Here is a 26,084-nt window from a genome sequence, read left to right as displayed (position 1 = left end):
TAGTTCTAAGTGTAAATGTTTCTGGAAGAGATAGTGAAATTCTTACCAAAGAGTAACTGGTTGATCTCAAGGGCCTGAAGAGAGTCATAGTCTAAGAAGCCATCCATGAGGTGCTGAGTATGTGTGACAACTTGGGGGGTAAAGGGATGTCAGAAAATAGGACTCTGCCCCTAAATGAATGCCCCATCTGAGGATACTGATGGATAAGGATTAAGCTCCTCCATCAGAAGATGTGGAAAACTTTGAGACCTATGAGGAAAGGAAGTGACCCACAGTCAATATTCATCTTCAAGTTTAAAGACTGAGTTCATTCCCCCACGGTCCTCAGCAAGAGGGTTATTACATGAGAAAGAAGCACTTTTCTATTTCTAGAGAAAGAATAAGAAGTGAATGAAGGTTCACAAGTGGATGCTTGTGAACTTGGCCCTCTTCTGTCCTCTATGTTCACTCAATGACCAGGCCCATGGCTTTACCTAGCTCCTTCATATCAGTGATTCCCTGAAAAACACCACAGGCCCAGGCCTAGAGATTCAAATACTAACTGATTTCCACCAGGAGCCTCCATTCAACAATCCCAAAGGAAATTATAACCATCTCTGGCCCGCTGCTCTTCTCCTTCCTTTATTCCCCATTCTAGCATCCTCCCCCTGCTCGCTCTATTGTTCGGGTCAGCACCCTGTGAGTCACCCCAGACTCTTCCCCCGCTTACTTGCTCCACCACTCAAAGCCACCATATCTTGGCCACCTCGCCACTCTGACTTGCATCAGCCCTGCTCAATCCCCTCTAGCCCTCACTACCACAGGAGCCACCCACTGGCTGTCCTGCTTCCATTCACAGCCACCTCCAGCCCAGTGGCTCTTAACTATTAATAAGCAACAGAATGACCTGGAGAGGAGTTTAAAATCTAGATTCTGACTCAGTACATCTGGCCAGGTTGAGCTTGTGTATTTTGCGAAAGTGCCCCAGGTGATTCTGATGCATACCCTTCATTAAGAACCACTGCCGCCTCCTCCTCTTGATTAATAACAACAAAAACAACAATTAAAAATTTCTGTGCACTTACTTGTACTGCCTCATGTAATCTTCATGACAACCCTGTGAGGTAGGAGCTATATCATCTATCTACACCCATTTTACAGTTGTTAAAACTGAGGCACAAAAGTCCCATGGCTAGTAAAGGGGGAGGATTGGAACATGACCCACTACTCCTAACCATTTTGCTCCCCACACCACTGTACAAACTTGACATTTGGCTCACTCTTTAACACCCTTTAAAGATAATTCTAGAAAAATATGGCATCCTGGGGGCATACTCATGATTTCCCTCTCCACCCAACCTCCCACCAACAACTTCTTAACTGGAAAAGAAATTCCTTGATCAGGGTGGTCGTTATATAGTGTACACATAAGGAAAAATTCACTGAGATACATGATTGGGATCTGTGAGTTTACTATATGTTTACGACTACTCAATAAAAACGATCCTGAAAACCTCACTTGAATAAGAAAGAATGTAACAAATGTGAAATACGGAAAACATGCATGCACAAAAGCAACCAGGAAAAAGCTATCATGATGCTGGCAATTATGAAGAATTCTTTCTGGAATAACACATTTAAGAACAGATTAGGAAAAGATCCCCAGATCTAACCCATAGGAAATCCTTAGAGGAGAACAGGCTTAGAGAAAACACTGGCCGGAGGCAGGGACCTTGCAAGATAGACAGGAAAATCCAGTAAAGCCTGGCTTGGCTACAGGGGGGCTATGGCTGGATGCTGTGGTGGCCATAGCAGTATGAACACAGGGGCTCTGGGGGTCCACAGGACTATCTGGGCCAGAGTCTGGGGGCTGCCCCAAGTGGAGGTCAATGGCAGTGAGGAGCTTCTTCCTAAACAGTCTGTACCAAGAGGAAAGTCCAGCCCCACCAAACACAGCTTCTGGAATGTTTGTACTTATGATTTTAAAAAAGCCCAACTGGGATCAACTGTTTCCAGGTCCCACTGTGCAGTCCAAGGGAGCAGGACTTGGCATAATGATTCTGAAGTCTATCCTAAAAGAGCAAAGAAAATTCTGAGAGAGAGAGAGAAAAAGCATGATGAAATATATACCTTACCCAAGCACCTATTGATACATATTTAAAGAAAATGTGATCAAAACAGATGGAACAAACAATTCACTGGAACAGACCACAGAGACTGAAAGCAGACCCAAATATACATGGAAGCAAATTGTAAGATACAGGTAGTATTTCAGATCAGAAGGGCAAAGATAGATATTTTAATCATAGATGACTTCAGAAAAAATAAGTTAAATCCTTAACTGTCACAATTCACCAAAATACCACAAATTCTATCTAGATTAGAAGTTAAATGTAAAAACAACAAAAACAAAAACATTAAAGTACTATGAGAGAATTTATGTGAATATATAATTCTGTAGCAGAAAAAGCCTTTCTGAGCTGACACAAGACAAAAATCAGGCCAGGCTGAGATCCAAATACCAAGTTCTCTCCAGCAGGAGCCTCCGTCAACAATCCCAAAGGGAATTATAACAATCTCTGCCCCCTGCCCCGCTTCCTATATTCCTGATTCTGGCTCACCCTCTACCTGCTCACTCTGTCGTCTAGGACAGCATCCTGCGAGTCACCCCAGACTCCCCCTCCTTCTTCACTTCCCCACCCAAGTCACATCTTGATCACCTCCCCACTCTGGCTAGAATCTGCCCAGCTGGATCCTTTCCAGCCTGGCCCTGACTGCAAGTCTTGTCCTGCCACCCCTGTGCCAGCGCAGGGGCCGCAGGGACCTCCCTGCTTCCAGTCACAGCCACCTCCAGCTCAGTGGTTTGGACAGCCTGTACAGAGTACCTTGACTACATGGACATCTTAGATTTATGAATGCTTAAATAGTAAACAAAAACTAAATGGCAAACGACAATCCAGGACAAAGTATTTGTAATGTAAGAAATACAGCCCTACCCGGTTTGGCTCAATGGATAGAGCCTGCAGACCAAAGGGTCCCAGGTTCGATTCTGGTCAAGGGCATGTACCTTGGTTGCAGGCTCCTCCCCAGCATAGGCCCTGGTTGGGCTCATGCAGGAGGCAACCAATCAATGTGTTTCTCTCACATCAATGTTTCTCTCTGGTCTGTCCCTCTCTCTTCTACTATCCCCCCCCCCACCAAAAAAAAAAATCAATGGAAAAATATCCTCGGGTGAGGATTAACAATCAATCAATCAATCAATCACAGAAAGTAAAAAATAGACAGCCCTGGCCAGTTTTCTCAGTGGTTAGAATGTCAGCCCTTGAACTGAAGGATCATGGGTTTGACTCCAGGTCAAGGGCACATACCTTGGTTGCAGGTTCAAGCCCAGCCCTGGTCGTATCACTCGAGGGAGGCAACCAGTCGATGTGTCTCTTTCATATTGATGTTTCTCTCTCTCTCTCTTTCTCCCTTCCTCCCTCCCTTCCCCTTTCTCTCTCCCTAAAGATCAATGGAAAAAATACCCTCGGGTGAGGATTAAAAAAAAAAAAGACAAAGAGTCAATACCCTGAATATATATCAAGTACTCTTATAATCAATAAGACAAAAAGAATAAACCACACTAAATAATAATACTGCACAAATGAAATGAAAAAGAAAGGAATATACTTTCTTTTTTTAAATTGATTTCAGAAAGGAAAGGAGAGGGAAAGAGAGATAGAAACATCAATGGTAAGAGAGAATCATTGATTGGCTGCCTCTTGCACGCCCCACACTGGGGATCGAGCCTGAAACCCGGGCATGTGCCCTGACCAGGAATCAAATCATGACCTCCTGGTTTATAGGTCAACACTCAACCACTGAACCATCCCAGCCGGGCAGGAATATACTTTCTAATAGAAAAAGAGATAAAGCATATAATCAAACAATTTGTCAAAAGAGAATCACCAATGACTAATTAGCCTGTAAAAAAAAGGTCTATCTATATATATAAAAGGCTAAGTGACCGACCATCTGGTACATATGACACGCACTGGCAATCTAAAAATAAACCTTGACTTGCACATGCACAATACATATAAAGCTCTCGCTGGCACCAATCGCATGCGTGTGCTTCGATCTGTCATTGTCAATCATAAATTTGGTTGTTTTTGTTGACATTCTGAAGCTGAAAGTGGCGGCATCGACAGACTATGTCTGAAGACCAACTATTGGCACAACTGTCCCCGTCTGACACTGGCCTCCCATTTAAATTAATCTGAAGGCAGTTTCCCGTGATGCCAGCATTTGCAATGACTATTAATAAATCACAAGGACAAACTCTAGACAGAATAGGAATATTCCTACTTGAACCCATTTTCAGACATGGTCAATTATATATTGCTTTCTCTTGAGTTTGAAGAGCATGTGACATTAAAGTTAAAGTTTGTAAATACTTCATCACAAGGCAAATTAGTCAAGCACTCTGAAAGTTTTTTTACTCTTAATGTGGTGTACAGGGAGATATTAGAATAAGTTTAATCAATTTATCATTCATTGTTTTTATCAATGTTGTTTTTATATCATGTTTTTGTTGTTGTTATTCCATGTTGTTGTTTATTAATCAATTTATATATTATTTTCATATATATTTTACTAATTTTCTTTCATCTCTGACACTTCTATTATAGAGAAAGGGGGAATAGTGATATTAAAATATTTCTTCTAATTAATTTCCTTTCAATGTGCACAAATCCATGCACCAGGCCACTAGTGTAGTTATAATAAAAAAAGAAAAACAAAATAAAACAGCACAATGAAATACTATTTTTGCTTATCAAATCTGCAATTTAAAAAAAATAATAATACCTAGAGTTGGGAAGGATGTAGTGAAAGATACTCTCATAGGACAGGTGGTAAGATCCTAAGTTGATATATCCTTTCTGGAAGGCAAATGGTCAATACATATCCAAGTAGTTCAAAGTGTACATATACTTTGATCTAGTAATCCTACGTAAAGACTATGTCCTAGGGATAAAAGTACAGATGTGAGGGAAAAGGGATGTACACAGAGTATGATATAGTATTATATAGGTCATAGCTGTTAGTAACCTATGGGGCAATAACAAGGGATTAGTTATAATAAGTGCACAATAAAATACAAAAGATCCTAAGAAATTTATTTATTGCTAAGTATAAAAATGTAAGTCACATGAATCCACTTATGTAACAAAATATGTATATGTGTATATATTCATATGTATACACGGGGGAAAATATCTTAAAGGAGATAACCAAAATAATAACAATACGTATTTGACAAGAGTTAGTATGATTTTAATTTTTTTCTTTGTTCTTCTTTGTGTTTCCTACTTCTTTTACAACATGGAGGTGTGATGTAGAACCCCCCACCACCATCATCCATCCACCTGGTGGAGAATCCCTGTCCAGAACTCCTATTTGCTCTGAGCATCCAAATCCCTTATATGTGACATTTATATTTCATGTGCTGCTCTTTAACTTTTTAAACTTAACCTTATCTCCTCAATTCTCTAGACTGTGGGTATGGCCTGTGTCTTACATTTCTTTTGTGTTCCTCTTAGTGCCTAGTACATAGCAAGGTCTCAGCAAATGGCTCAAGAAAGAATGTGCCACTTCTGTGCCCATACCCGTGGGCTGCCAAAACATGGGTTGGTTGACTCCACAGGTGTGGCATCCAAGCCCAGTTCCAGGTCAGGTTTGAGACTGTGTTTGTGGGCCACCTGTCAATCTGGTCCTGTGCTAATTACTGTTGAGTGATGGACTGTTTAAAGCATAGGTTATTGCACCCACAACCAGAGGCAAAGCCAATCCTATGGCATCCTATAATTAATGAGCCAGTAAGTATTTCCTCTGGGGTGAAGTTGGCTTTGATCCAACAGATCCCTTCCCACTTCTTTTACCACCCTCACCCCATTTACAACTTCCCATCTTGGCTGTTGGAGACCTCCTTTAGAGATGCACTCTCCTCATCCAAACTGTGGGCAGACAACCTGTGTTTCTGGTCCCAAGCTTGACTCACCAGCTCCTCCTTGTCCTCCTGGATGATAAAGTTTGCTTTCATGTCTAAGCAAAACTACTCAAAAGCATCTCAGTCTGAAGGCCCCGAGACGGAAAGGACTCTGAGAAACCACTGTAGGAGTGACAGAATTTTTCATGCAAATTCAACTAGTAAATTGTCATGATTGTCCATAATCTCTGCAATCAGTGTTTACTTCAATTAAGCCCTTTGAAGAAAAAAATACTAATGGTATCAGAAATGGAGTCAGAATCAGGGCAAGAAAACCAACCACTTTTTTCTCTCTCCTTGTATAGACATAAACAATCCGTGGTGCTCCCAAGGTTCTAGAAGAAGCAGAGAGAGGAGAGAAGTCCTGGGACACTCACCATGAGCACATGTGAGAGGCTATATGGAAGCCAAGCCTGGAGTGCCACCGCAGGAACCTGGGACTAGGTACTTTAGAGCTCCAAGCCTCAGCTTCCCCATCTGTAAATGGGATGATAATAGTGGAACCTGCCTTAAAGACTCGTGAGGATTACATGAGTTAAAGGATGTAAAACACTCCAAACAGTGGCAAACTCTAGGTGATCAAGACTTAAGTGTTTGCCACTGTTAACAAAAACAGAGGGAGTCACAGTGACAGCCACTTGCCGGGCAGTCTGCCCACTGTAGCCCAGGGTTTCTCAATCTCAGCACTACTGACATTTTGGGCTAGATAACTCTGTTGTGAGCAGCTGTCCTGTACAATATAGGATGCTTAGCAGTATCACTGGCCTCTCTTTACCCACTAGATGCCAGTAGCAAACCCCCTTAACGAAGTTGTGACAACCAAAAATATCTCCAAGCACTGCTAAATGTCCCCAGCTGGTATGGGGGAAGAGGGACAAAATTGCCTCTGTTTCAGAACCACTGATAGAGTCCTATGGAGAAGCCATTTCACACACTCTGACGGCCCACCTCCAGGTCTGGTGTGGATCTAGGCCTGGAGGTCCCCCACTGGGCCCCTTGTGGTTAGATGTAGGAGCTGCAGATATGGAAGTAAAGAGCAGCCAATTCTTTTTCTCCAGGGGGCTGCCATTTTCTCTTCTTGCAGATGGAATAGAAAACCGGGGCTGAGGCAGCACTCCAGTTGGGAGGTACTCTCACCTTGAGAGACCAAGAGAGTACAGCGAGAAAAGGAGGCTAGAGCTGAATTCCCCAGGAGCCTGTGGCTATGGCCTTAGTTAGAGGACATGACTTCTGGGAGCCCAGTCCAGCCCAGAGGGGAGAAGGCCAGACTGAATTCAGAGATGAAGCCCTGGCCATGGCAGAGAACAGGCCCTTACGAGTGAGGCCTCTGGACACAGGAGCAGCAGCCCCTCTCTTCTCAGGAAACAAGTGGGCTCTGCACTCGATTCTAAAAAGAAGCATATTGCTCTTCTCATGGAAGAATCTTCTGACCATTTCACATTAAAATTTAACACACACTTATTTTGACCCAGCAAGTACAGTGCTACAAATGTATTCTATACAGATACATTAGCACAGGTGCACCGGGTGGTATACTAGAGTGCAGGGTTGGGACCTAACTGCATGGTTCAAATCCCAGATCTACCACCTCCCAGACATGTGATTGTGGGAGTTACTGACCTCTTTCTGAGTTAATTCCTTTATTTATGAAGCAGAGGCAATAATAGGGTCTATCTCATTGTGCTGTTATACGGGTTATGTGACTGACTATATGCAAAGAAAGATGTCTGTGGTCAATAAATGCTAGCTATTATTATGTTCATTGTGCCCTTAATTGATTATAGCTAAAAATCTGGAAACTTATGCCTATCACCTAGTTAAATACACATGACACATCTATTCTATGGAATATTGAGCATCACGGAAAGAAATGAAGTAGGACTATATCTACTTTAAATGCAATTTATTTAATAATAAGGTCACATTGTTAAAGAAGCAAATAAGTTGCAGATAAGTATATATACCGTGTTTCCCCGAAAATAAGACAGTGTCTTATATTAATTTTTGCTCCCAAAGACATGCTAGGTCTTATTTTCAGGGGATGTCTTATTTTTCCATGAAGAAGAATACGGTACACATTTATTGTTAAATGAAAATAAAGGAAATTTATTACCTGTATATGGTACGGTAGTACAGTAGTTGTCAACACAAACCAGACAAACTGTGAATCCTACAGTATCAAGAATTTACTCATTTATTCAATGACAATCATGTCATCATCTTCTGGAACATCATCATAACAATCCAATTCCTGAATTTCATGGTGAATTTCTTGTGACTCCATTTCTTTCAGAATCAGTGGACCAAATCTCTCATGTTTAGCAATAGCACTGTCTTTAAATGAGTACTTCTTGTCAAGGGAGCCCGCTCGCAGTGCATTTGCAATGCAACTGTCAGTGATTTTCTCCCATGAATTCTTCACCCAAGTCACAACTTCTTGCAGTTTAGGTTTCACAAAGTTTCCACGCTGATTTTTCTCCATTCTATTTTCAATGTAGTCATTAATTTCCATGTGCAAATTGTCTTTGAATGGCTTGTTTATTGCAATATCAAGAGTCTGAAGATAGGCCGTCATTCCTGCGGGAATCATTATCTGATCTATTTTTCTTTCGTGAAGAAATGTCTTCATGTCTTTAGCGCGTTGAGTGCTGGCTGCATCCCAGACTAGCAGACCTCTTTGGCTCCCTCACATAACAAGCGGCAGCATTAAATCGACCCACTTCCTTATAACTGCTTGTGTGGCCCAGGCTTTTTCAGTTTCAAGAATAAAAACGCCCAAAACACGTTCAATCTTTTCCTTCTTGCCCTTAGAAATGATTAAAGGTGGGATTTTAGTGCCATCCAGACGAATTGCCAAAATACAGGAAACATGTGCACTTTAGTAAGCAGTGGAGGGAATGTACGCTAAGGAGGTACCCCGCTGTTCAATTGTTGTTTGAGATGATTGGCCCATAAACACTGCAGTTTCATCCATAGCAATCATGTTGGAAAGTTTGTATTTAGAGAAGTCAGCATCATCAATACAGGACTTGAATGCAAGTGCTCACTTAATAACTTGAGTATCTTCCAACCTAAACAATGTTGTAGATCTTCTTAAAGACAGTTCACTTCGCTGAAGGAAATTATCCAGCCAGTGTTGTGATGCTTTGAAGTCTTCGGGGACTCTGTCAAACTGTGGTGCCATTGCAAGGGCAAATTCTTGAATCTGAGCCCTATTCACAACCAAAGCCTTTGCTCTCCTGTCAACAACCCATTCACAGATCAGGTCTTCCAGCTTGGAAAATAATGGTTGCCGACCTGATCCACACTTGCGCTTTTTAGCATTTCCCTTGTTCACTTGTTCAATGAGGTTACCATACTCTGCTTGCCATTTTCAAACCAATCGGATACTCAACATCTTCTCTTTGCAGAAAGCAGTAAGATTTTGGCCCCAAGAGTCTTCCATGATTCCTTTCTTGTACTCCACGGAGTAGCTTTTTCTTTTTGCGCTCATTTCTAGGGGTAAAAAAAAAAAAGGAATTGGGGTATCAAGGTGGGGGGAGGGGGGTCACTCAAAATGACACAGGTGGGATCAGAGGGGGAATCAAAATGGCACAGGAGAATCAGAGGGGGGATGACCATTTTAGTAACCCCTTTTAATCCTCCTGTGTCATTTTGATTGTCCCCTCTGATCCTCCTGTGTCATTTTGATTGTCCCCTCTGATCCTCCTGTGTCATTTTGATTGCCCCCTCTGATCCTCCTGTGTCATTTTAAGTGATCCCCCTCCCCCACCCCTGTGCCACTGAACACCTTCACCAGACATCCCTCCTACCCCTTTATCAGACATTTACCCCCTGGGGCCTGCCTGGGGACTGTCACTGGGCTTGCTGGGGCCTGGATCTGGGCTGGAGCAGGGTCTGCCACTGACTTGAGAACCTTCAGTCATCATGAAGGCGGCCGCGAGCATCGGGTAGTGTCACCAGAGACAGACCAGCACTCACCACCTTCGCCGCATCCTGTCCGCTCTAATCCTCCTGTTCTTCTACACGCATCTGCAAAAGTCTCCTCCTCTCTCCCGCTGTGCTCACCGCTCACTCCGACCTCCGCTCCGCCTCCACACAGCAGTGACGTCAGGACTCCACGTAACGTCACTGGTTGCTAGCCGCCAGTCGGGGCGGCCCTAGCGACCAGTTTACGGTAAATTAATTTTCATTCTGAGACAGAGCCTGAGCCTTATTTTCGGGGGATGCCTTATATTTCACCCAGAAGGAAACTGTAAGTAGGTCTTATTTTCGGAGGATGTCTTATTTTCGGGGAACACGTTAGTTGGAGAGTATTTGTATATAAAAAGAGCTATATAGAATAGATACATGTCTTTATCTGCATAAAAAATTTCTAGAACTCTCAAGAAGCTATTAGCATCTAGAAAGTGGGAATAGACTGAGAACTTTTGCCTTCTCCTTCAGTACTATTAGAATTTCCTACTATGAGCATGTATTTTTAAGAAATTTAAGAATAACATAAATCTGTATCTACAGCTGTGGGAAATTTTTTTTAATACAGCATAAATTGAAGAAATATATATATCATGAGTTGTTTTTCAAAAGGGGCAAGCATGAATAGTACAGGCCGCAGTTCACAAATTTAGGTATGCAAGAAACTAAATGTTAGTTTCTATAAGTCAACTCAATGTTTATGTTAAGCTTCCATCCTGCCAAGAGGAAACTTAATTCCAGGTGTGTACAAGTCTTCCAGAACACTGAGAAATGCCAGGCACGGGACAGAGGAAGTGGCTGTGAAGTTTGTTGAAGCCAGGTCTAGTAGCCTCTGCTGCTTTGTGCCACGTGTGGGCAGCCAGGAATCTTGGACCAGATCACCTGTCTCTCCACAGCTTGCCCAACCACGTGGCCACCATTCCCTGGGATCTTACTCCTGCCTGCCCAGGTAAGCTGATAAAAGTCAGGGTAGAGACCACAGTTCTTTCTCCCCTGTCTTTCCTGCCCCCAGACAGTCTGGGTAAGGAGGGCTTCAAAGGGTTGGGGGTCTTTCCACTCCAGGTGAACTCCTTCTTCTATCTTGTTTCTAGTCAAGACATCCAGTCTGTGCAAAAGAATCCTTTTTCTTTGATGAGCTATTCCTCGAATCCCAAAGTTTCCCTTAAGTCAGTGATCGGCAAACTGCGGCTCGCGAGCCACATGCGGCCCTTTGGCCCCTTGAGTGTGGCTCTTCCACAAAATACCACGTGTGGGCGCGCACCTACAGTGCGATTGAAACTTCGTGGCCAATGCACATAAGTCGGTTTTCGGCTCTCAAAAGAAATTTCAATCGTTATACTGTTGATATTTGGTTCTGTTGACTAATGAGTTTGCCGACCACTGCCTTAAGTGAATAAGCTATGGGCACACAAAGCCAGAGACACCTGAAAGTAGATTCCATTTTCTAATCTGGGGAGCTAGCTCAGGAGGAAATGAGTTCCATAATCCTGAGAGTGGAAAAGGGGGAAATCTAGGGAGGGGGTGGAAATTAATTTCTCAAATATTATGCCCGCCACACATATGTGTGTAAATGCAGAACAAAAGTCTGGACATTTCTACCAAATATTTAACAGTGCCTACCAGCAGGGTAAGCTTCAGGATAGGGGGAGGGATGCAAGGGGATTTTTAACTGTTTGGATTTTTAAATGATGAAGCTATAATCAATATTGTTTATATAATCTACTTTTAAAAATAAATACCCATATATCTTTTGCCTCCAGGCTAGAGATAAAGCTGATGCAGGTCACACCTATCTGGTCCTCTGGTGGGCAGAACCTTGGGAAGTATATTTGCATGAGGGGCTGTTAGAAAAGAACGCTTTCTAAGAGAAAGAGACTGTACCATGAACTATCCCAGAGACAAAGCTTTGCTCAGTGGAAAGGAGATAATTCTGAGTTAGAGTGGTATTTATGATTTAGACATATCTGTGGGGCCATACCCTATAGCTGTATAAAGCAAGAGGATACCATCAGTCCCATAGCCTTGCTCTTACAGTGGAATGGCTGACCTCATGCCAACAGGAGTGTCAGTGGTTCCCGGTAGGTGTGGGGTGCCTGATGGGTGTGGCAATGTCCAGCAGAACTGATAGTTCCATGGGGTGTGGCAGGGGCAAAGGGAGGTTACAGAGCAGGGAAGGGAAAAAGATAGCTGGGGGTTTGGGGGTGGTAACTGTCTAGCCTTATCCACCAGCACATGGGAGACCCTCACTCTGAGGACGCCCAAAATGCTTGTGGGGTGTGGGAACTTGGCAGGACCTGCACTGGCAAGTAGAAGCCAAAATCAGAGGCACATGTGAATGAGCTCTAACGATGTGAGAGTGCACAGGAGTCCAAGTGTATGCACAGGTGGGGAGTACAGGACAGGGAGCCACAAAGTCTACATGGGAGGGTCAGGGAAGGTCTCCTGAGTCAGCTGCCTAGTAATCCAGTGGGTGTGAAGGGTGGAGGAGATGAGGAACCATGTATACAAAGGCCTGGAGCTGTGGCAGAGTGAGCGGGGTTTGGGGGAACTGAAAGCAGCTCAGGCTGAATACAGGGGAATGGTAGATGAGGCCACAATGGTAGTATTCCATGGTATGGACCTGGACTTCATCCTACAGGCAGTGGTGAAGCCCAGAAGAGGGCTTTAAGCAGGGAAATGAGATAATCAACTTACCAGGAAAGCTTTTCACATACTCCCACCACTCCTAGCTAACTTCTACCCAGTGAGCAGTTTCAGAGTGTTGCTTCTTCCAGGAAGTGTTCCCTGACCACCCCTCAGGCTCAGCTACTCTTAGCTAGGGTTTCTAGGGGTTCTCAAGCACTCCTATCACACTGTCTTGATTACCTGTGGCCTGTACTTTTTCTCTCCCTTTGTATACTGTGAGTGCTGAAGGCCAGGGACTGGCTATTTGTTCTATGTTATATCCCCAGCACCCTGCACAGTGTCTGACATGATAAGCTCTCAATATGTATTTTTTAATGTATTTTTATTTATTTCAGAGAGGGAGAGAGAGGGGTAGAAACACCAATGATGAGAGAGAATCATTGAGCAGCTGCCTCCCACATGCCCCACACTGGGGATCGAGCCCACAACCCAGGCATGTGTCTGACCAAGAATCGAACCATGACCTTCACTGAGCTATGCCTGCTGGGCCAATATGTATTTACTTAGTGGGGGGAAAAACAACTATGAGAAGATAACTCTTGTAGTTTCTAGCCTGAGCTATAGAGTATAGGTTGGAAAGGGGAAAGGGGACTAAGGAGGAGCCTCTTGTAATAATTTGGGTAAGAAATGATGAGGGCCTGCCCTGACTGGTTTGGCTCAGTGGACAGAGCATCAGCCTGCAGACTGAAGGGTCCCGGGTTCGATTCCGGTTAAGGGCATGTACCTTGGTTGCAGGCGCATCCCCAGGAGGGGGTGGGTAGGAGGCAGCTGATCGATGTTTCTCTCTCATCGATGTTTCTAACTCTCTATCCCACACCCTTCCTCTCTGTAAAAAAATCAATAAAATTTAATTAAAAAAAAAAAATGATGAGGGCCTGATCTGAGGTAGTGGTGACGGAGCTGGACTGCAGGGAGAGATTGGGAAAATATTTAGGAGGCAAAAATGATAGGCCTGGGTGGTTAGATGAGTGAAGGGACAGAGGGCTCCTGGGCTTTTGGCATAAGCAGTTGAGTGGATGATGGATTAACCACAACTGGCTAGTCTGGAGGAGGAGGCAATGTGTGGGGGAAGATGATTAAATCAGTTTAGACATACAGGTAGGGCACACAAGTGGAGAAGTCTGAGGGGCAGGTGGAATCATAGAATTGGATCAGATACCTGGGACAGATACTGATCTGAAAGTGAAGATTTGGGAGCTGTCATCCTGTAGGGGATGGCTAAAGACCAAGGAAGGGGTAAGATCACCAAGGGAGTAAAGGAAGAGGTGAAACAACAAGGAGGACGCCGACCTGTAGGAGGTGGGCTGAGAGGAGCTACGAAGGGAAAGGAGACATAAGAGAGGGAGAGGAAAAAGAGAGCACTACAGCTGTTAGGGGAGAAGTAGCTTCAAGGAGTAGCCAACATGGTTCTGTAGTGTAGACAAACTAAGAGCCCATCCAGGCTCTCCTTAAACTTGAGGAAACTAAGGCCCAGGGAGGTTAACTGAGGTATTCAAGGCCATGAGCTATTATTACCCCTGGTCACAGTGATCAGTGTGATTTATGATTGCTGGACTCCTGGGGGTCCCCAAGACCTTTCCAAGGTGTTCAAGAGATGAAGAACATTTTTATAATAACACCAAGATTTTTTTTTTTGCAGTATTCACTGTGTTGACATTTGCACTGATAATGCAAAAGCAACAGTGAGTAAAACTGCTGGAGCCTTAACACAAATCAACGAAGTCATATTGTTCACCACCCATGCACTTAAGGCTTAACAAAAAGTCCAGCTTCATATAAGAATGTCCATGATGGAGTAATAATTATTCATTAAAGTATTACCCTTGAGTATAGACCTTATTAACATCTATACATAAAGCACTTCTGCTGCATACTGAATGGACGCATTTACATGATTGACTGCACTGAGAGTTGAACTACCTGCTTTTATTTTATTTTTTAATAAATCTTTATTGTTCAGATTATTACAAGTGTTCCTCTTTTTTCCCCCATAGCTCCCCTCCACCTGATTCCCCACCCCACCCCATGCCCTTATCCCCTGCCACTGTCTTCATCCATAGGTGTAAGATTTTTGTCCAGTCTCTTCCCGCACCCCTCATACCCCCTTTCCCTGAGAATTGTCAGTCCACTCCCTTTCTATGCCCCTAATTCTATTATATTCATCAGTTTATTCTGTTCATCAGATTTTTTATTCACTTGATTTTTAGATTCACTTGTTGATAGGTATGTATTTGTTGTCATTTTGTTGTTCATAATTTTTATCTTTACCTTTTTCTTCCTCTTCTTAAAGAATACCCTTCAGCATTTCATGTAATCCTGGTTTGGTGGTGATGAACTCCTTTAGCTTTTTCTTGTCTGTGAAGCTCTTTATCTGACCTTCAATTCTGAATGATAGCTTTGCTGGGTAGAGTAATCTTGGTTATAGGTTCTTGCTGTTCATCACTTTGAATATTTCTTGCCACTTCCTTCTGGCCTGAATAGTTTCTGTTGAGAAATCAGCTGACAGTCGTATGGGTACTCCCTTGTAGGTAACTGTTTTTCTCTTGCTGCTTTCAAGATTCTCTCTTTGTCTTTTGCCCTTGGCATTTTAATTATGATGTGTCCTCTTTGGATTCCTCTTGTTTGGGGTTCTCTGCGCTTCCTGGACTTGTAAGTCTATTTCTTTCACCAGGTAGGAAAAGTTTTCTGTCATTATTTCTTCTAATAGGTTTTCAATATTTTGCTCTCTGTCTTCTTCTGGCACCCCTATAATTCGGATGTTGGTACGCTTAAAGTTGTCCCAGAGGCTCCTTACACTATCTTCATATTTTTGGATTCTTTTTTCTTTTTGTTTTTCTGGTTGGGTGTTTTTTGTTTCCTCATGTTTCAAATCTTTGGATTGATTCTTGGGGTCCTTTGATCTACTGTTGAATTTCTGTATATTCTTTATTTCAGACCGTGTATGCTTAATTTCTGACTGTTCCTTTTCCATTTTTTTGGCATTCTCATTAAGATCCTTAAAGGTGCCCTAGCCAGTTTGGCTCAGTGGATAGAGCGTCAGCCTGTGGACTCAAGGGTCCCAGGTTTGATTCCGGTCAAGGGCATGTACCTTGGTTGTGGGCACATCCCCAGTAGGAGGTGTGCAGGAGGCAGCTGATCGATGTTCCTCTCTCATCGATGTTTCTAACTCTCTATCCCTCTCCCTTCCTCTCTGTAAAAAATCAATAAAATATATTTTAAAAAGAAAAAAAAAAAGATCCTTAAAGGTCTCACTAAGTTCCTCAGAGGTTTTTAGCAGATTCTAGAGTAACCTTATAAATGTGGTTTTGAACTCTATGTCCAGTAGTTTGCTTTCCTCCATTTCTTTCATTCGTGACATTTCTTTGTCTCCGCATTCTGGCTGCTTCCCTGTGTTGATGGAGTGGCTTTGTGTGGTAGGTCACCTATAGGGCCTAGTGGTTCAGCCTCCCCAATCACCTGAGGTGGATACTCTTGGTGCACCCCTTTTTAGGCCGAGTGCACAGTCTTGTAGTTCAGCCTTGATTGCTGTTGGTATACTGGGAGGAATTGACCTCCAGGCCAATTGGCTGTGAGGACCCACTGTGCCTATAATGGAAGAACTGCTGTGCTGGAGACACCCTTATGGGGCAGGACTTGTTTCAGTGGGGCTTTGGTGTTCACTGAGTCTGCCTCTTGAATGTGTCACTTATGGATGTGAGAAGTTGAAATCTGGTGTCGTCTCACACTGACCACTAGGTACACTGGCTTCTGGATCTCCAATGGCATGCAGGCCAGCTACTGTCTGAGGCCACCCAGCAGGAGCTACAGCGAGGTCTGCAGATTTCTCCTGGTCTGACAAGAGCTGCAGTTTGTTAGGTTAAGCTGTGATAGGGCAGGCCATTTATATGCAAAAGCCGCTGCGTACAGTTTGGGTGGGTTTGTAAATTGGGCGGGGCGGGGTCTCAGGGAGTCACTAGGGCGTGGCAAACAGTGATGGCTGCCAGTCAGCCATCTCTGCATCTCCGCGTTTCCAAGTCCCTGCATCCCGCGCCCCAGCGCAGTAAACAATGATTCCTGCGCGCAGCTCTGCAAGGAAGCCACCCTCACTTTCCGACCCGATGGCAGACAGTACAGCTTCTCCCCATAGGGGTCTGGGTCCCCAGAGTCTCGCTGGAAACTGGAGTTCAGAGTAATGGGGAGCTGTGTTTCCCTTCGGGTTGAAAGAAACAGCGCACCCAGTCGCCAACCGCCAGCCCGATTCGCGTGCCTGCATACCTCAGCTTTTCTGTGCTGTGCACATCTCAATGCTCTTTTCTCTTTCCTTCTAGTTGTAGAACTTCTACTCAGCCAGCTTTCCCGTGTTTCTGGGTGATAGACGTTTTGTCTTTTAGTTGTAGTTTTGGTGTGGTTGTGAGAGGCAGCACGTACAGGTGTATAACTTATGCCGCCATCTTGGTTTCTCCACTACCTGCTTTTACTGTGGAACATCATTTTTATTAGAAAGAACAACTGACAAACTGATTATTCAGAGTTAGGTATTTGGAAGACATTTTCTTGAAAATGAATGATGTTTCACATCAAGTAAAACAACTGATAGTAATTTTTGCCAATGATAAAATTTTTGAGCTGTCAAGTGAAACTAGAATTTTAGAAAACTTGTATCGCCAGCTGACGTGGCTCAGTGATTGAACACCAACTTATGAACCAGGAAGTCACGGTTCAATTCCTGGTCAAGGCACATGCCCGGATTGCGGGCTTGATCCCCAGTAGGGGGCATACAGGAGGCAGCTGATCAGTGATATTCTCTCATCATTGATGTTTCTATCTCCCTCCCTTTCCCTTCCTCTATGAAATCAATAAAAATAAAAAATAAATTTATAAAAATATATATATTAAAAAAAGAAAAAGAAAACATATCCATATCAGGAGCTTGACAGCTTCCCAATACCTAAAGACTTTGCTGATTAAATCAGTGGTGATATTAATAAATCTGAGATGAAAACATAATAACAACAAATGGAAAGAACTTAATAAACAGAAAAAAGAAACCCACACTCAGGGCCAAAACAAAAAAAAAATCTGATATTGTGGAATGAAATGTGTCCACTTTGAAAGATCTGCATAACTCACTGAGTCATTGTTTTCCACATAACCAATGCATGATGTTATAAAATCAGACATGAATAAAAGACCTACTCAAGGTGTAAGACAGACCAAGAGAGTTTAATATAGCTGAGTATGAGTAGTTCATTGATGTGACTTCAGATTCCACACTGCAAACTAATCTTTCAGAAACTGGCTTTGTCCAGTTTTGGTGGCATATCAAAGATAGCTACAATGATCTGAAAAGGCTATTAAAATACTCCTACTTTTTCCAACCACAAATCTGTATGAAGCTGGATTTTGTTCATCTACTCCAACCAAAGAAACATACTGCAATAGACTGAATACAGAAGCCTATATGAGAATCCAGCTATCTTCTCTTAAGCTAGTCATTAAAGAGATTTGCAAAACTGTAAAACAATATGATTCTTCTCTTTTTTTATTTTTAGAAAACATATTTTTATAAAAATTACATTAACGTGTAAAGGATTTATTTCTTGTTTATTTTAAAATAATACTTTTAAAACCTCCGTTTCTTTTATTTCCATATTTGTAATATCTATAGCTACAGACCACATAAATAAACTTAGCTGAAGAAGAGATAAGACAGCAGGCACAGTGAACTAAAGAGAGAATAACACTCTTTTCTTCCCTTCAAAATAATGTTCCTAATATAAGGGCCAAGGCCCGGTAAGTGGTTCTACCAGGCAAGGCTGGGTTCATCCACAATCCCCTCTACTGTCACCTGTGGGAGAAGAAAGACTAGGGGCAGAGGGCTCAGTGGGCATTCAGGTTTTATCTTCTTCACATTCCATATCTAATTTGACACAATAGCCAATGAAGTAAGGCAGGTGGAGCTATTTTTTATCAGTCACGATTTACTGAGGAGGAAACAGGTTTGTGCCTTGCCTAGTACCAGTAAATAAACATCAGATTGGAATCAGCAGCCTGGGGTTTTAATCCAGGGTTCCCTCCACTGGATGCTCAGCTAAAATGCCGCTCTTCCCCAAGCAAGCCTAGAGGTCCACCATTAAAGATGCATTGTTTTATTCGCAAGTAAGGTCTTTTCTTATGTTTATAAGCCACATCAATTTCATTTTTTAATGCTTTGTCCATCCTTTTGGGTATCTGGTCTTTTCATAATAGTTTGTATGACAAAGTGACCCTTTGTAGTACTTTTCAGTTACAAAACTAGTCTTAAAATAATTAAAAGTTAATGAAATATAATACAAAGAAACAACAGAGATGAATACACAAAAGCTGGTTCTTCAAAAGGAAAATTGACTTCTAACAAAAGTAATCATGAAAAAAGACATGAAGCATTAAATAAGCGATACTGGGCATGAAAGAGGGAATAAAAATAAAATACAGTAGAGATATAAAAATAAAAGACTATAACATTTTTATGCTAATAATTTTTTGAACTTTTCTAACATTTTAAAATTTTTTAGAAAAAATCAAAATTGCTAAAACTGACTAGAGAAGAAGTAATAGTTTTAGTAATACTTAGAGTGGTAATAGAAGTAATATTCTGGAGTGTCCTCTTAAAGTGCAAACTGCTCAGGGAAGTAAGTGCTAGTGAGTTTGTTCTTCAGTTGCCTTTTGGGTCTTTGGAGCCGGGGCCTATCTGGCTGGAAGGAAAGATGATGCTGAGAGTACAGAGAGCCTGGCACTGCCCCCTGTTCAGAACCCTAGTGGCTATGAGTCAGATTACACCCAGGCTGTATCAGGCTGCCAAGACAACCACTACTTGCTTCCCTAAGATTTGGCCTCAAACCTGAGATTCTACCTGGCCTGTCAGTCCCAAATGGGAATAGACACCCCCATCAGTCTGGCTCTGCCCAGCCCCAAGGCTCAGCCTACAATCCCCTCCTCCCTTACCTCTTTTCCTTCCCTCTCTGCCTCACTCCTCCCTCTCTCCTTCCTCCTTTTCTTCCCTCTCCCTGCCTCCTCTCCCCCATCTTCTGTTGGAAGACAAAGAGTAGGTCCAGGTTTGGTTGGAGTCATATCAGGTGCCATACTCTCTCCCCCCACATCCCACCCTCTCTGTACTCCCACGGCCTGGTACTTTAGCCAGAGGGTTTACAACCAATAGGTGGAATCTTAAGGCCTAACCATTCGGCCTATCTTGGCCCAGTCTCCAAACTCATTTCTGAGTCTGATGTCAAAAGGGGTCAGAGGGATCTGGTGGTGTGTGAAGTAAAGGGAGATAGTTGACTAGCTCTGTGCCCCGGTACTGGAATTCATGCAAGAGATCTATCATTTATACCTTGCACTGTCTGTGGTGCAAATGAATGTTCCACATATATAAGCACTAATAAGTCTCAAATTTGTCAATGCAGTTCAATGAATAAAAATTAAACCTATTTAAATGTGTTATCCTGTCCATACCAGCTTGTGACCACTAGTATTATCTTAAGCAACAGACACTAGAAGCACCATCACTGAAAGATATGTGTGCGCGTGGGTGTGTGTGTGTGTTGGGAGGTTAAAAATCTGTAATTATTTTTATTTTTTTTAAATATATTTTATTGATATTTTACAGAGAGGAAGGGAGAGGGATAGAGAGCTAGAAACATCGATGAGAGAGAAACATCTATCAGCTGCCTCCTGCACACCTCCCACTGGAGATGTGCCCGCAACCAAGGTACATGCCCTTGACCGGAATCGAACCCGGGACCCTTCAGTCCGCAGGCCGACGCTCTATCCACTGAGCCAAACCGGTTTCGGCTGTAATTATTTTTAATGATAGAGTGATCTTCAGGAAAAGGATGGGGATAGCCAATGTACCCAACATTGCTGTGGTCAAAGTTGTGATGTCTCCTTATGGTCATATCCATGGGGGGCGGGGGCGGGTAAGAGAGGAAAGGAAGCCCCAAGAGAGCTGAGTTTCGGTAGAAATAGTTCCTTTGTGGACCTTGCTGCTAATGACTTTAGTCCTGGATTGACTGTAGCCCTAGCAGCACCTAAGACGGGTACTTCTGTGGACTCTACCTTGCCCGAAGCCTCAGGCGGGATGGGATGTGGAGAGCAGATACTCACTGTGACCTCCAAGTTCTCCTGACTACCTGGTCTAAAGTATCCAGCCTGTCCAGAAAACAGTAAAACTGATGCTGCAATGACAATGACCACATTCAAGGCCAGAACACTTGTCAATGGTGAGAATGTGGCTAAAAACCCAGCATCTGAGAACTAAAAACTTCCAAGAGTAAGAAAGACGTTTGATGTCAGGGCACTTCCCAACCTAGGCTGATATGATGATTTAAAGCCCTAAGGAAGGTTCCCAGATTGCCCCTCTCTAGTGAAAAGATGCCTAAAATCCCAAAATTAGAGCTCTCTTCCTTTCACTGAACTTCCACTAGTTTGGGTAGTGCTGGGTGAAGCAGGATAGAGCTGTGGCCAGTATTACTCTGCGCTGCTATCACTCTTTTTCACCCCAATACAGGTGAAGCCTGAGAATGAAGTGTGATAGAATAGGTGTAGGAGTGGATGGAAGTAATAATGAGGAGACAACTTTCTAATATTGCCTGTAACTGATTATATTGACGATTTAGGTCTTTCAGGTCTCTCTCCCTAACCCCTCCCAACCCATTTGGGTTCAATCTTTGGAAACAATGAGCTTCTTTGAAGTACTCACCACTCCCTGCCACCTGAGACCTTACAAAGTTTGGTGCTTTTAGCATGGGTTCTATGTAGACTCAGGGCTATAAGTGATTAATTCAAATCCTCCCTCTCTGGGAGCCTCTGTATCCAGGAAGGGGAGGGTGACATAGTAGGAAGACTGGTGTATTTTGATGTGATCTGTCAGGCTCTTAGAAATCCTCCTTCCAAGCCCTGGCCAGTGTGGCTCAGTTGGTTGGAGTGTTGTCCTGTATACCAAAGGGTGGCAGGTTTGATTCACAGTCAGGGCACATGCCCAGGTCTGGTTTGGTGTGTACAGCATGTAGCTAATCAATGTTTCTCTCTCACATCTATGTTTCTCTCTCTCTATTTCTCTCCCCCCCTCCTCTCTCTCTCTCTCCCTCCTCTGTCTCTCTCTCTCTAAAAAAATCAATAAATTTTTTTTAAATCCTCCTTCCAAAAATATCACTACTATTCCAGACCCAACTGACACTCAAAATTTCACCTTTAAAGGGTCTGTAACTTTACTCAATAGGTCTCTAAAAAAACACAAAGATCATTTAACTCAGGGTGGGGGTGCAGGATTAGTGAGAAATCACACAAAATCAGGAATCAGCCTGGAATTCCTAGATGAGGAGCTTAGAGGTAACAACCCAGTAGGCAGAGGGCAGGAGTAAGAAAGTGGGAGGGTTAGAAGTACCTATATTAAAGCTGTGTTTTCATAGTGCATACATACATCGTTTTCAACTATATTGAACTAGGGGCCCAGTACATGAAATTCGTGCACAGGTAGGATCCCTAGCAGATGCCAGATACTCCCTTCCTTCCCCCAGCCGGCCCCGACCCCGACCCCTGGTGAAACTCCAGGACGACCAGGGGACAATTTGCATACCACACTTTTATTATATAGGATATTTGGGGTGGCTTTGGCAAGGAACTGATAGAGATTTGGGATGCTAAAGACTCGCCCATAAACCACCCTTTGACTCTACTTCTTCAACAAAAGAAACAAGCTGAGCACCAAGACCATGGAAATCAAGACACAAGGGCAGAGTAGGTCAAATTCAATTCCGCCCCCACTTAGTCATTTTGCTTGTCAGAGGCAGGTAAACACCTCAAGGCTGAGCTGAGGAATATCCACAAGGATCTTGAGTCCTCAGAATTCTCCTCAGGGTTCCCTCCCTGGAGGATGGGAATGTAGTCCCTTGGGCCAAGAATGGCAGGAAAAGGACAGAGTAAATTGTGGGCTGGATTGTCCAGTCACATGATGCAATCTCACTGCTTTTTGTCATGCAATCTTTTTCCCTCCTCCTCTGGTCTCTCCCTCGCCTCTTTTCTCCTCCCTCTGCTCTGTTTTGATTTGGTTAAAATAGATGCAAACTATGGTGTTTTCTATTTTTAATACCCAGCGATTACATAATCTATACCGTAATTGCTGACTTGAAAAACTACTGGCAACAGTAGAAAATTCCCAGAGTTTTAAACAGGAAAAAGATTATGACAGCACAAAGCCTTTGGCAGTTTTACTGACTGGTAAACCGCCTGTTATCGTCACTTGCCAGTGTAAGTCACATGGGCCCTGGGAAACACTCTCCCCACCTCAAGGAAAGCCGGCTGGGGGAGGGGATGAGCTGCAGCCTCAGCTGGGAGGAAGCTTTGAATGGCAAGGCAGGGGGTGGGATGGTGCACTGAGAGTTTTCTCTGGACCCAGACTCAGGGTTCCTGGAGTGAGCTTCAGGTTACCACCCTCTCACAGGAGCTACCTTTTACTGCTTTTATTTCTTGCTTTAGAGTAGTCTCTAGCATCCAGGATCTTTCCCTCATCAACTTCCGAGGTCTTCCTAATAGCCTCCAATACATTCCTAAACAAGCCTGAGTTTGTTTAGGCAAAGGGCACTACTGCAGCTAAATAGATGATTTTATAAAGACAGAGGAGCAAGGAAGACTGCTTGTTTATCACAGAGACCTGACCCACTCCTCTACAGGGCTTTCCATATATTAGGCCAATATCCACACTATTTAATTCTTCAATAAAATATTCCAATAAAATATAAGAACTATAGGTTTGGTAAGGGTTTCACAACCAAATCAAAATGATCTCATTAAGACAAAATTTTCTGTATGTGTATTGGAGGTGTGGGTAGTATAGGAGATACAGAGGGGATAGAAACAGCTTTCCCTGACTTTGCCAATTCTGCCACAATCCTACCCCCAATAAATAATCAAGGAGGGTGAGTTCAATTTGGGTAACTATATGTGATGATTCATTCAATAAATGTTTGCTGAATGCCACACACTGGACTCTGCAGGGGATATAACAGTGAGCAAAATCACTGCCCTGGTGGAACTGCCAGGTCAATGAGGGAGACAATCGAAATATTACATAAACATATCACTACAAACCATGCTGAAGGGTTACGAGGGAAAAACACAGGGCACTAGGGATATGTAGAACAGGGGAGGGGGCCTGATAAGGTCTGAGGGTTCTTAGAAGATTACCCTAGGCCCGTGGTCGGCAAACTGCGGCTCGCAAGCCACATGCAGCTCTTTGGCCCCTTGAGTGTGGCTCTTCCACAAAATACCATGGCCTGGGCGAGTCTATTTTGAAGAAATGGCGTTAGAAGAAGTTTAAGTTTAAAAAATTAGGCTCTCAAAATAAATTTCAATCGTTGTACTGTTGATATTTGGCTCTGTTGACTTAATGAGTTTGCTGACCACTGCCCTAGGCACTTTAAGGTTCTTTTTTCAGCACCCTCTCTTCTTTCACTTCCCCATCCTCCCTCTTGCCTTGCTCCCTGTAGTTAATATTTACTGTTTTCCCCCTATGTACAGCGGATAATGCCAGGTTCTTTATATGTACAGTCTTATTTGATTCATATAGCAAATCGACAATTCAGCACTTTAAGACAAAAGGATCTGTTGAAAAAGGCCAGATCACCTTCCCTTTTGCATCGTTGCTACAGAGAGAGCAAGATGGGTCACCAGCAACTCTACTGGAGCCATCCAAGGAAATTCAGCCAGTGTTCTCGTTCTTGCCACGTCTGCTCAAATGGCCACAGTCTGATCCAAAATACGGCCTCAACATGTGCCGCCAGTGTTTCCGCCAAGTGAAGAACATAGGCTTCATTAAGTTGGACTAAGTGAACTTCCATGAATGGGTCATTCAAGACATCTACCTAATGACAGAATGCTATCTCTTTGTACATAAAAGTTAAAAAAAGAAAATAAAAAATTAAAGGCCAGATCACAATTTATAATGAGAACTATATACAATTCATACCATAAGTTAAGACTCTACTGGCTGCAGGTTACAAAAATCTAAATCAAAGTTTCAAAAGAGAGAAAAGAAAAAAAGGAAAGCTGGGGCCCATGTAAAATGAAATGCCAGCATTAGATTAGCTTAAGGCATGGTTAGATCCAGGTGCTCAAAAGATGTCATCTAGTCTCCATCTCTCTCCATCTCACAGCTCAGCTTTCATGTGTTGGTCTCAGCACTCCTCTTGGGGTGGCAAGACAGTCACCAGCAGCCTCAGAGTTATGTACATACTACAGGCTTGGCAATCTAGTTGGAAAAGAAATGATAATTTACCTGTTAATAGTTCCAACAAAAGTCCAGAGTCCTGACTGGTCTGGATTTGAGACCATGGCCATTCCAACTGCTGTTCTCTGACTGGCATAATCATGTGTCCTCCATCAAGAGCCAAGGGATGAACTTGAATCCAGGCTGAGAATGGGGAAGGAGGTGGTCTCCCAAAGGAAAACTAAGGTACTCAGACCTATAAAGGGAGAATCCATGCTGGACGGTCAAAGCCACTGATCCCCACTGTCTTCAAACTTTGGAATTACAATGGATATTAAGACTATCCAATAGATTCTTCCTCTCTAAGGAATGTGCAAGAGTGCTATACAGTGCGGCACTGTCTGGATTTGCCCTAGTCCCACTCCAACTGCTGCTCGGGGGCGTTGGCTTCTTGCTTTAGAACACTCACCAGAATCTTAATATTTGCTTAAATACTTGCTCAGAACAGTCTTCAAGTCCTAAGGCTTTGTGGAAGACTTTTCCCACCTCCCTTCACTCCAAAATGATGTGCCCTACTCAGCACTGGATAAAAGAAGCTGCAGTTCTTTGGCTCTATGGCAAGTGTCCACAGGGTCTGTGCAAATTATAGGAAGAGGAGGGAATGACAAGTCCTTTGTTGGAAAGTTTTACTTCCCTTCTGGAGTCTGAACTGAAAATGGCTTTCATTGGGCACATACAGGAATATTAGGATAGTTCATGAAGCACCCAACAAATAGATGTCCATAAGAAGGATCCTGAGAAGGGGAGTGGGGGAAATCACTTAAACATTCTATAAGGTACACAGCACTGTAGCAATGATATATCAATTGCAACCCCTGTCCTTGGGCATGTTTTAGAAGCTGCCTGGATCCGCCATCCCAAATCTATGTTAAGTCCAAATCACTGACCCACAATTTCTACAAATTCCCAGTAGCTAATGCTCTTAACAATTCCTTTTGGCTCTGAAAAGATTCCAGTTCCTTCTGGACTTGGGATCTCATTCACATTTCACCTTCTAAGGCTGATCTCTTACCTCTAACTTGAGCTGTCCCATGCTTTACCAAAAAGGAAAAAAAAATACACATATACAAACTCACTCAAAACATTGTGTTCATCAGATGATCCTAAAGTTATGAAGAAACAGAGGGGTTTTAT

General features: G+C 43.1%; 1 long non-coding RNA gene and 1 pseudogene across 4 annotated transcripts in view; one reads left to right on the top strand and one right to left on the bottom strand.

Moving 5' to 3' along the window:
• The window catches only part of LOC308257046, a 145,478-nt gene that overhangs the window by 59,947 nt on the left and 59,447 nt on the right, over positions 1-26,084 (bottom strand). The window contains exons 6-7 of one of the 3 annotated variants that reach the window (XR_013961505.1): positions 9,989-10,167; positions 8,089-9,502 (exon numbers count right to left, since the gene is read on the bottom strand). The exons of the other annotated variants lie outside the window; for them this stretch is intronic. This is a non-coding gene — a long non-coding RNA (uncharacterized lncRNA). Of the gene's footprint in view, positions 1-8,088; positions 9,503-9,988; positions 10,168-26,084 lie in introns of those variants that run through there. 3 annotated transcript variants of the gene reach the window in all.
• On the top strand, positions 24,344-24,510 carry LOC308256392 (small ribosomal subunit protein uS14-like; annotated as a pseudogene). Its single transcript has one exon. The product of its transcript is annotated as a small ribosomal subunit protein uS14-like (transcript).

The sequence above is a fragment of the Plecotus auritus genome (genome assembly GCF_963455305.1).
Source record: "Plecotus auritus genome assembly, chromosome: 8".
Lineage (NCBI taxonomy): Eukaryota > Metazoa > Chordata > Mammalia > Chiroptera > Vespertilionidae > Plecotus > Plecotus auritus.
This window is presented reverse-complemented; position numbering and strand designations above follow the sequence as displayed.